Raw genomic sequence first — 12783 nt, forward strand, 5'->3', positions numbered from 1 at the left:
TTGTTCTGATGGCTACATTATACCAAGATTAAAAATTTTGCAATAGTGAAGCATTGCTGGGTCTGCTAGTAGTAAATATAATTTAGTAATAATTTATATCTTTTAATTTTTAATAAAAAATGAAATTTGAAATAAATTTTTTTAATGACAATCAAATCTTTAAAAACGTAATAGCTTTAAAAAACTTATTTTAAAACTTTTCTGCCAAAGAGTGTTTCAATGATTTTCTGTATTTGCAACCATCCTTCAGGGCGTTTTTTAAATGAGATAATACACGCTTAGAATGTGGTCAAAAAAACATTGACTTTAAATGATGTCTACTTAATTAGTATATTACTGTCGTGTATTTTTGTTAGTTTATACAATTCATAATGATCTCATATGTTTTAAGAAGTGGTCCTTTTTTGTGTCTATATAGTATGCGTGCATGTGCGCGCGCATGTGTATGTATAATAAAAACAAATGAAGATTGTTAGTGCTGGTAGATTTATGCCTATGAGATGATTGGCAAATTTTGATTACATATTGCTGTGTAGGTATTTCAAACATCCCTTGTTTTTCATTTGAAACTGTATCCTGTTTGATCAATGCAGAAAGGTGTCTAACTGAAACAGTTTAGTTTAGTTTAAATATTACAAGGAGTGTGTTGTTTGTAATAATTTGTTTTGTTTGTTGTTCTGATGGCTACATTATACCAAGATTAAAAATTTATGAAACTGTTTCCTCAGAGTCTTTGTTTATGTATGTAATGTATCTTTAGTTTTGTTTATCTTCATTTTCATTTTTATTTTGTGTAGATAAGCGTCAATGAGTGTGCTGTTACATTCTTTTGTGTATAGTTTTGGATTCTTCTATTTGGTCTTTAGCTGATATGTATTGAGTGCTCATATATTGTGGTCCATAATCTAAAAGGAGATATGTGAAACAGGATATTATGAGATAGTGTGAATAAAGTTGTCAGTTTATAAAGGTTTAATAAAAGTCTAATTAATAAAGATTTCTGTGTATTTTTAGAGTGTATTTGGGTAGGCTTTATTTCTTTTATGATGGTAAAGTCAAAATAATTTATTTGTTTATTATATTTGATTAGACTGTAAAGTTCAACTAGCAGTGTATGTTTTTCTTTATTAGTTGTTCACAGTGTTATTACGTTAATATAATGAAATTATGTCAATATATGTAACAGCATATAATTTTGTGAGCACATCTGTGTTGGTCAGTAAGTGTGTTTGTTCTATGTATTGTAGAAAAATTTCAGCTAGGATCAAGGTAAAGCCACCATCAGGCTGCAGGTAACATTTGTTTGGTTATGTAAAATAAACAGAAAAAAGTTATGTAAAATAATTTTGTTTTGTAATGATGTTTGGTATATTTATAATTGTCATTAATATTATTATGATTCCTGTTTATAGCTCATCTGTGATTAGTGTTTATGGTTTCTGAACACTAACTCTTTCTTGTGGTATCACAAAGGAACTTGTTAAAATTAATTTTAAAAAATATTAATAATAAAAAACAACTACAAATTCTTGGGTTAATAACAAAATAAATTACAAAATCAAAATATATTGAGTTCTATAAATAACACATAAATATGATACAGATAAATAATATAAATGATACAGATATAAAGTAGACCTCAAAGGATATACAGACGTAGATTGGCTGTAACCTCAAAATACTCAGAAAGGGCTGGTAAAGGAAAGGTAACAATTACATAAATTTTGACAGATGATAATACATAGTAAAGAGTACAGCAATACTACATTTTACTTGTACGCTGAAAAAAAAACTTGTCTGATTGTTATGATATCCCACTGAATTCAAGAGCTTGCTTGAAATTTTAATAGTAAATAAAAAGGCTAATTAAATTTAAATACCGTATTTTTATTATGAATTACTAATCTGCTAGACAAAATTAATAAGAATGCAAACAATACTACTACTGTACGTGGATATTTACAAATGTAAATGTTTCCAACTACTTGAAGCCGACACCAATATTTCATACAAAAAGTAAATACAACAATAATTTACACTAATGTACAACATACTAAACTACTAAAGAAACTAAATACAAAACAAAAAATCCTAAAATTACAGCACTTCTAGTTCACACATCACTCTGCAAAGGAATTAAAGAAAAATAAACAACTATCATTCACAAACAATCTTATCATATTTTAGATTAACCTATAAACATAATTTTAACACGTCAACGAAAACTTTCGATATATCGATGGTAACCTATCATAAAAACTACACTTAGAGATTGGAAGAATGGTACCCGTAAAAATTCGATTGTAATTAACGCATTTATTATTATTATTATTCGGGCGCAATATTTGAAACTTTGCTATTTGAAACTATAATAGACTAGCCGGTCAGCCCACCGGCTGGTCTACTGGTTATCTCGTCATCGCAGATCAGCTGATTTCGAAGTCAAAAGTTTTAAGGTTCAAATACTAGTTAAGGCAGTTACTTTTGTACGGAAGTGTATACGAGTGAATACTAACAAGTGTATATGGTGTTCTTTGGTGGTGGTTGGGTTTCACTTAACTACACATCTTAGAAACAGTCAAGCTGAGACTGTACAAGACTACATTTCATTTACATTCATATATATCATCCTCTGAAGTAATACCTTATGGTGGTTCCAAAGGCTAAACAGAAAAAAGAGACTAGGCAGTCAGGGCCAGTTCACTTGTCCGACCATTTAGCCTGGAGGTTGAGCCTCCTGAACCCTCAACGCATTCATATCTCATGTTTGTGAGAATATTAAGTATTTTACAGATATTCATTAAAGAAAAAAAATTACTCGTAGTAATTCTACTAAATTCGATACCTCTCTTGCCATAGTGACAAAAATAATAATGTGAGGCACATACAGCAAATGGTATTTTCTGATTAAATGCAGGCCATCCTAACACAGCGCGCAGTGACTTTTAGCTTGAGAATATAAAGGCCTAAACTGTGTATACATGTTTAAGTTTTTTTGTATAATAAATAAATATAATTGTAAATATGGTCTAACCAAATGTTTGAGATTTTTGAATAAATCTGATTTTAAAATGTGTATTGTGAAAAGTAATTATATATTTATTGTCAAACCACACCTTTAATAATTCTAGAGCTACAAGATAATTTTCATTTGTTATTGGGAGATCATTAACAGTAGCAGATCTCATTCTTTAAAGAAGAATGTAAATGTGTAATTTTTTAATGTTAGTTAAATCATCTCTATTATGTATTAAATCAATAAATATATTAAAATAATACTGCCATTCTAAGACATTACCTTTAAATATGGGTATATTTATAGGTTGAAATTGAGTTTGTTTAAATGATATATTTGTACTAACTTCTTAATTAGATGATTTTCGATTAGTGTTATTTATTAGATGTTGCAATTTTCATTCTATAGTACACAAGTTTTCCTCGACTTGGTTACAATCCAATGATAAAACATCATCATCAAAATCTAATTTAAGTTTTGGTTGAATGATGTCATATTTGCCTTGTAAATCAAGAATATTCCTTAACTTAATTTTCAAGGTGCGATTGTCACCTTGTGAAGGATCAAATTTGTCAATAAATATGGCAATTCTAGTTATACAGGCCTTTATTAACCCTCTTTGTTTAATTAATTGTTCCTTTTCCATAATAGTAATTTAAATGTGAAATAAATTAATGATATTACAATAATAATGATACAATGTAAATTAAATTAACAAAGATTTTATGTAAGTGATGTAGTATTACATGTGAGAGTCCCTTTATGCAGTAGATTACTGAATATGAAGAGTCCTGAATGATGTTTCTTCAAATGGATGATTCATATATACATCTGCGGTCAGAGGACCAATAAAAATGTATGTCGAAAAGTGGTAATGATTCTTTTAATAAATTAAGTCTTTGAGATCTTGGGCTTATAATTATTTTATTGTGATGGTAAATATCATTTATATGTATAACAGTAATAACTTTGTAAATCATTAAATAAGTTTATTGTATTAATAAATGTAATGAGTGAAATAAGACTTGATGAGTCTTTAGAGACTTGTAATAATCTCATCAAAGGCTGAAATAGGACTTCCTGAATGAAGTGAGGAGTTTGCTTATATGTGTATGGAGCTACTGAATCGTCAGGAGCCAAGTACATCTGAAAGGAGCCGAGTGATGCTGACAGGAGCCAAGTGCATCTGTAAGGAGCTGTGTGAACTGTATGAAGCCACTGGATTGTCAGGAGCTGAGTGTAAATCCAACCGAAGCCGAAGATCTTTTAATTTTAAGTCCTAATTTAAATGAAAATTAATGTTTCTCATTAATAGTGAATTTTAAATAACATGAATGAAACCTAAGTCTATACTTATTGTATAGACTTCCTTTTTACAATGGTTTATTGAGTTGCATTCAGCTGATTCTCTGCTTCTTTATGTTAGAATCTGTAATATTAAATCAGTAAAAATTCATTTATAAAATTATAATTATTAACTCTATATAGATACAGTACACATTGATTATAATTTCTTTTTAATGAATCCCATTTGTATGACTGACTTCTTGTAATTTTTGCTGGGAAGAAGTTTTAAAACTGTCACACAAACCTTCTGTCAGAAAGAGTAGACAGTATAAGGCAAAAGTTATGATGGTTGGAATTGTAACTTTCTTCAGGATTCAACCTAATAGTTCAAGAATTTTTTTGAAAATTTTAAGGTAGCAAAATACATATGCCTGCAATCCAGAGGCTTACTTCATGCTCTACTGAGCCTACAGGATTTTGCTGCATCTTTTTCTATTCTTATCAAGGTGTAAATTTTTGACTTTTTGGTTTCTAGTTAACAAGTTTTTATTATGTGGGCAACATTTTTTGGGTTTATTCACATTCTAAATGAAAATAAAATTATAATTTTCATGATAAAAACTGAAAGAATATTTTTGTGTACAGTATTTAGAAAGTGAGATAATTAATTTCTTTTGTCCTTTTTATGATCTAAATTTAATTAAATATTTATAATACCTCTACAATAACTTATGTAATAATTTCTTATGTATTTCTATAATAAAAGTGTTAGTATATATAATATTCATTCAAGACATTACGTAGAGCACTATTTTGTAATCTGTGTCAGATCAATGACTTCAGTTTCAGTAAATCTGATTAATAAGAATTTACATCCTACAATCTCTTCCATTTTTTGATGAGTTATTTTTTTTTTTTTTTTTTTGATAAAGTAGTTCCAGTGAATGAATAGTTTTAATACTGAAGTGGCTTGTTCTTACTTAAATACCTAATCATAATTAATTTCATACAAGTAGTTAATGTTGATTAAACCTGTAAAGAATGGTTAGTATGATAGCCAACAAGAGTGAAAAACTGATAGATAGCTTAGTAGAAATAAAAATTATATTTTATAAAATAAAAGTTAACCTGAAATTTGTGCACAACAGTATCAAGGGTCATTTTTAAAAAATTTAAAATAATAAATTTTTTCTGGGTAAGATTAATTTTCCTCATGTCCTCCCATGTTGCTCCATATGTTCATACAATTTGTCTGCTAGAAATCAGCTTTCAGTCATACCATCAAATGTACTGATTAGTTATACCAAATCCAGCAGAGATTAGTTAGCAAGTGTTAGCAGTGGTTGAGTATGGAAAGTAGTCTGTTGCTATCCCCTTCAGAGCTGATGGATTACACAGTCCATTTAAAAAATATGCTTTATATATACCATAGAATTTAGTGTACTTCATCAAAAATTGAATGAAGACTTAAAACTAGCTTTTAGACAGGCAAATTTGTGGTGAGAGATGACTTGTATGTAGAGAGTGTTTCAAAACCACACACCTAAACTCTATGAAGTGATTGTTCATGCAGAAATACAGAAAATAAAAGTTGCAATAAAATTAGGCAACTAATTAATTGCTTTGTTTTCTGTCCTTTTTTGTTCTTTTCCATGTTCTAATGAAATTCTGTACCCAAATTTATACTAACATTCTTTAGAAAATAAACAAATATAATGGGCTTGTTTTAAAATTTTAGAATGATAATCATCTTAATTTTTAAATCATTAATATCTCTCTCTGTTAATATTAATTTTTCAAATTATGTTTTTATTTAAGAAATAAAAATGATACTGTATTTTGTTTAATAATATCTCTAACAACTAAGTTAAAGAAGAAATCATTTGCATTTGTTTCCTTAAAAAAATTTGCTTTTTATAACTTTTTCTTACTAGTCAGTTTATTTGGTTGAGTTTAAAAAAGTATATAATTAATTTCCAAAATTAAAAAAACTACTAAACAATTTAATAATAATGGTAAATGTACTACTTGTACATGAGCAAAAAAAAAAATGACTATAAACAAATACTAATGTAAAGCATAAGATAAATTATAACTGGACCTTTTTGTTCTATAATTAACAAACTTCACCAAAAGATTTGAATCTAAGTATAATTTATATTTTATAATAATGAATTATAAATTAATAAAGAAAAAAAAAATCATTGAAGGAGGTGGTCCAGGTAACATCCTTCATATAACATACAGCTATCTAGACAATGTAATATATACTGATTATATCATATATGTAGATGATGTCGTACTAAATGACAATGCCATACAGACTTTAAAAATGTTAGTATCTTCAAAGAAAACACTGTAGCAATTGGGTTAAATGATTTTACTGGTTCTCCCTGATAAATCCATCAAATGAGATGTATTATATTTAACTGTTCATAAGCAGTATGATTGAAATGAGCAGGGTTGAAATTAAGTGTAAACCACGTGTTTCATATGAAAATGAATACGACCTCAAAATGGGAAAAATGACAAACTAATAAAAAATATATGCAAATATATTTAACTGTTTATTCATTAAGGTGTTACAAATTAGTGATGTGTCAGAAAATATCAAACAGTTTGACTAAAATGTTGTTTCTCAGAAAAAAACTAACTGTTATTTTGCTTTGGTACAAACTGTTTTTTCCATTTAATAGTAATACTGCATAACAAACACACTGAATCACCAAACAGTACGTCATATCACTCTAACAGACATTAAGTAGATAAAGTGATAAATTGTTGGCTGAGAACAGGTCATTTATCCAGAAATTTATTATTTTATCAATATTAAATACCTTGTAAGCTAACTGCTAAGATTGAAGTTTTCATCACCAGATAAATCTTATCTGTGAAAATACTATAATATTAAAGGGCAGAATAAAAGTCGTAAAACTGTCAAATATTGCAATAAAGTGATGTGTGGAATTAGCTGGTGTCAACCGAAACGTCCTGCAGCCTGTAACCAATGTGTTGAGAAGATATTAAAATGAAACTGTTGTTTTTAAATGGAGAATACAAGCAGATTGGCAATATAATGGAAAAATGAGCCATGAGGATTAACAGATTAATAATTCAACCAGATTTTTCCCAACAGTTTATACAGAAAGTTGTTTTTTTTTTATCTAACAGTTCTTTTTCGTTTGACAGAAACACCCATCTCTATTACAAATGCACTTATTAGTAAGTTATTGATAATAATTCCAGCATCATATTATGATCACTTGTCATCAATAGTATTCAGAGAAAACTATTGATGAGGCTATGAACTTTGTCTCAATATTAAACTTTTATTGATGACAGGTGGGTTTTCTTCAGCTTATTTGACTTTGACTACAGCAGTTCTTGTGAAGTAAGTTTCATTTGTAAATAGAAATTTGCTCAAGAAATCAGGATTGATACACCTTTGCTAAGAGCCACCAAACAAATCTTAACAAGTAGGATGAGCCATTAGAAGGGAATCCACATATGCATTACTGGGATACAATAACCATTTATTCAGGATCCTCCAATTATTAGCATGATTTACATGAAATTATCTAGATTTCAAGTATAACTAAGAAGTACGAATGATCTGGTCATTGTGTTAATATTTTTCTTTGATTTAAATGATCTTACACCTTGAAAATGGTGATGAATTTTATGTAATGCACTGATACTGATAGAAATCTGATACTGGCTACTTTAACTTTATGTCCATACAATAAATGTATAAATGCTTTAGCATTTGTGTATAGTCATTATGAGACATTAATCAACAAGAACACAGTAAAAATCTAATGCCAGAAAAGCATTTAACAATTAATATTTTAAATTGGCTAACATAACATTATAAATTACATAAGAATATCATATAAATTGCAGTTATCATCTTATTTAAATGTTTTATCTTACTGTTAGAATAATTTTTAATTTTATACCCTAACATGAAATAAATAAAAAACTAAATAAGATGCTGTAAAAAAGCTGGTTAAATTGTAATAACTTTTTTTAGCAAAATTGTACTAAACAATATTCCTAAAATTCGGAAAATCCAATATTTAAAAAAAATTCATGTAACCAATCATTTAGACAGCTAAATATTAAAAAAATAGATCTCAACTCCAAAAAAAATTCTTGTTTGAGAAAATGAAGTGACAAAATTATTTTTTTCAGATTTGTGTTAAAATTTGATTGTTCACAATAAAATACTTAATAACAAAAATCTAATTTGATAAAAAAATCTAATTTGATTTTTAAGTCTACAGATTTATTACTTATTTAAAAATTGGAATTTGAAAATCCCTCTTTATATTATTTGGTAAGAAGACATTTTAAATTTGTGTAAATATTATATTAAAATTACTGAATTCATTTTGACTATAATTTTTTCGAAAAAATGGATTTGGAAGAAACGAACCTGTTTTATAAGCTTTTTTTATTTTTGTATAAAAATATCATTTCCGGCTTTCTTTTCTGCTGATAAGTTTATAGCATTACTAAAGATTGCACGATTGCAAGATTGAGTCTGGTGGATGGAATGAAACGATTACAAATAGAAACAAAGGTTTTTTATTGTTTCATAAGTATTTTGACGGTGTGATATTAGTTAAATTACGTTAGATTTTTAAATCAGTAAAAAACTGGTGTAAATTTCACTTTCGTTATTAACGTTATTCAAATGACACCGGTACATTGACGCTCTGGAATCTCAGGTATTTTATTGTCAGTCGACCTTGATGCTTATTTAACCTTGAGTGCTGTCGTTTGACATTCCTTCTAACATTCAGGCAGACAAACATAGTATACGGACATGGTTTAACTTCAGTTTAAAATTAAACCTGTTCTATAAAAACTGGTTTTATGTCTACCTTTTCACTGTCCGTTATGCTTGTCGACTTCTCGCATTCATTTTAATGGTGCTTTATTTTACATTACGTATCTTTACTGCTGCCGCCTACGTGTTGCCCTTTCCCCTCTCTTTGTACACTCGCCCGGTCTACAGTTATTAATCTGTTTCTTTCCAGTTTTCTAGTAACGTATTATATTATTGTAACAAATAAGGCGAATAAATTTAATATCTTAATTTTAATCTAATTATGCTAACGCATGAAATAAAGTAACGAATATTGGTTAAAGAGGTAATAAGAATATAAGTAAAATGTATTCATAAAAAAAAGCACTAAACAAAAATGTTAGATATAATTACCAAACAGTATATGTCAGGATATGTATGCCATTAGCTTATCTATTAATTATCAAATCATTTATTTGATTAGTAAATATTCTATTCAGAACGATAGATGAGTATACATTATATAGATCATGAAGGAATAGGTAGGTGTGTTATTCCATGGATAAAAAAAGAACTGCCTCAGCATTTGCCTGGATGGATCAACGAAAATAATGGCAAAATATTGATGAATATTAGGATTACCATACGTCCGGGATTAGACCGGACAGTCCAGTTGTTTAGCGCTCTCCGGAGTTTGAGAATTTTATGCTGGCGAGGATTTTTTTTAATTTTAGACCTATATGTTCGACATAGCGTTTTTAAACATTCTCTTACGGCTGTGCATCTCTCAGCCCGACTTTGGAGCAAGCGCTGACGTCGATTTTGACGGAGACGTGACTACTGGTCTCGCCACAACTTTTTACTTAGTCATTTGACAACACAATAGGGGCGATGTGTTTATTATTTTTGTGTGTGAAGTAACTCGTCTATATGTTTTTGATCATTTTATCTCTATTCGTTTTTTGTCTTATCGTTTAGCAATGGGCAAAAGAAAATGTTTGTTTAATGTTAACCTGCAACAGGAATACAAATTTTTGAAATTGTATAGTAACAGTAACAATGAACGAGTTTATTGCACACTATGTACTGGAAAATTTTCTGTTGCACATAAATGAAAAGGTGATATTGAAGACCTTGTGAAAACAGCAAAACATAGGAGTGCTATTAATGCTACTGCTTCAGTAAACATAAGAGATTTTTTTAAAGCCAAAGATGGGAATAATAATAACAGTGATCTGGAGTGTGGTGCTAGGAAGCTACATTTTCATACCACACTGCTAGACATGAACTCAGTTTCAAAACATCAGACTGCACATCTAAACTGGTTAAAAAGGGTTATATGACCAATAATTTTTATCTGCTAGAACCAAAACCAAGGCAATTATTGCAACATATCGTGACTGATTCATAATTAAAGCCAAGTTTCTGAAGATAAATTGATGAAAATTTGTATACAATTAGTAAAATTTGTATTCTTAAAATTTAAGTGCACATTAAGAAAGGTTTTTTTTGAGATTTTCAATGACTACAATGGGGTAACATTAAATTTTACTTATTTTTTTAAATTCTTTTTTTTTAATTTCTTGGTAACAAATGAAAATATCAACTTCAGTTTTGGTGTTCATAATGTTCATGTTTAATATCTAAAAATCACTTTCTAGATTTTTAAAAATTCAACCTTGAAAGGGGTGAAGAAAGATAAAAAAAATTCGAACAATGATAGCAAATTTTCCACATTTCTGACTATACTAAATGAAACATTCACTTGGTTGGACTTGCCAGTACTCTTCAGATAAATACCTAAAAACAATTTTTGGGTTATTTTAATTCTTATATTTTAAGGAGAAAAAAAATATAAACTGTTTTTTATATTTTTGCCTTTTACGCTATGGTTATTTAATCAAACTTTATGAGATCTGGTAAGATTGTGATGGAAATCTATGTTTCTAATTCTGATTGTGTATTTCGCAAGCAAAGCTGCATTGGGAAATCTAAAAAACAAACTGCTTCTCTGAAGAAATTACAGTACACTGTTAGTTTTTATAAATTGAATAGGCTTTAATTTTTATTTATCATTATTATTCTCACAAGCTTGAGTTTAATGAACACGTAGGGCAGATCCCTCTGACTGACTATTTTTCTATCATTCAATTCATATACATTTCGTACTATCTGTGTTTATTTCTTTTACATACTTTGTATTTCTGAATAATTACTCTTTTTTTTTTAATTCCAAAAAATAAAATATGCTTTGCATTGAGAAATTAATTTTTGTATTCATGTTCAAATTCTGATTATGTATTTTGCGACTGAAGCCGTGATGAGAAATGTATTAATATATATATAAATGGTAACCATATGAAATAATAGTTAAGCAAATATATAGAAGTAATAGATAAACAAAGTAAAAAGTATAAAAAATAACAACTGGTTGTACATGTTTTATTAGATGTGGTAAATTCATATTCTTTTTTTAGTTTGTATTGTTTAAACACTTATCTACAGAATAATATTTTATACAGGAAAATTTTTTTACATCATTTCAAATAGATCTGAGGCAAACTTTTAAATAGGTTGATAATTTTTAAAAGATTGCATCTAAAGCAGAATAAGATTCTTTCTTATGCACCAAAGTATTGAGCCAAGTTACATGGGATTAGCTCTCTTGTCTGGTGTTGAATAGAAGTGAATGTTTTAGGAATAAGTAAATAAGTTTTTTTTAGCAAACATTTATAAATACAGATACATTGATAACTTAGCACATTATTTTTTTCTAATTATTTGTCTATATTAATCATACTTATTAGTGCTAAAAAGCAAGTTTCTATTATGAAAACGTATTTTATCTCCCAAGAAATTAATAATACATACGAAATGAGAGTAAACAAGTTTACTTGATTTATTTTAATTTTACATGGTCTAAGGGAGGTTGATAGAATAAACAACTTAAACACATCAGTTTTATATGGGTTTAATTTACCCATAAGATATGAAATTGTTTTTCAGCTTTATTTTTGCATTTTTATAAAACTATTGTTTAATTAAAATTAATTGCCTTAAAAAATTAAGATGTCAACCCGTAAGGCGGGCAATATTTATGTCAAAGTAATGTGAACTTACAACAGTAGAATTTGATGAATTTGGTTAAGGCTAAATCAATATAAAAAAATCTGAAATTGAACAACTTCTACTAATTTAAAATGAATAATTAATTATTTTAGCATGTTTCATCATACTGTTGTTTTATAATTATATCAATTATTATTCATAACCAGTAACATGTGAATTAAATCTATTTTAATTTGAAGTAGATAAAAAAAAAAAAAAAAAAATGGTTATTATTACTGCTCGAAATGTGATGTCATATGATCATTTTTATTATTTTTGAAACAAGGGATAACTTATTCAACTATATTTTGTTAAAAAAATTATGTTTACATTGTCTTTTAACAGAAAGTAAAAATATTTTTAAAAAACTGTTTTTAATATGTGTTTTGTCATAAAAACAAGTAGTGTCATATAAACACATGCGTGTGCACACAAACACACATTTGAAACATATCATGAACAATAGAGATCTTTCAAATCTGGATTGAACACCACCAGTGTCTCAAAAAACATCTAGTATTCCTAGCAGCAGTCTGAAAAAGATTAACATGGAGTGAAA

General features: G+C 28.0%; 1 protein-coding gene across 8 annotated transcripts in view; it reads right to left on the reverse strand.

Moving 5' to 3' along the window:
- Vps16B (Vacuolar protein sorting 16B) overlaps positions 1-2205 on the reverse strand; it is a 48344-nt gene extending 46139 nt beyond the window's left edge. For 2 of the 8 annotated variants that reach the window (XM_075371937.1, XM_075371934.1), the window contains exon 1: positions 1964-2200. The gene's annotated coding sequence lies outside the window, so the exon portion shown is untranslated. Of the gene's footprint in view, positions 1-1880 lie in introns of all 8 variants that reach the window. The other 6 variants (XM_075371935.1, XM_075371933.1, XM_075371938.1 and 3 more) reach the window with 5 other exon arrangements.
- Positions 2206-12783: the final 10578 nt, after the last annotated feature.

Source organism: Lycorma delicatula, chromosome 7, assembly GCF_047948215.1.
Source record: "Lycorma delicatula isolate Av1 chromosome 7, ASM4794821v1, whole genome shotgun sequence".
Classification (NCBI taxonomy): domain Eukaryota; kingdom Metazoa; phylum Arthropoda; class Insecta; order Hemiptera; family Fulgoridae; genus Lycorma; species Lycorma delicatula.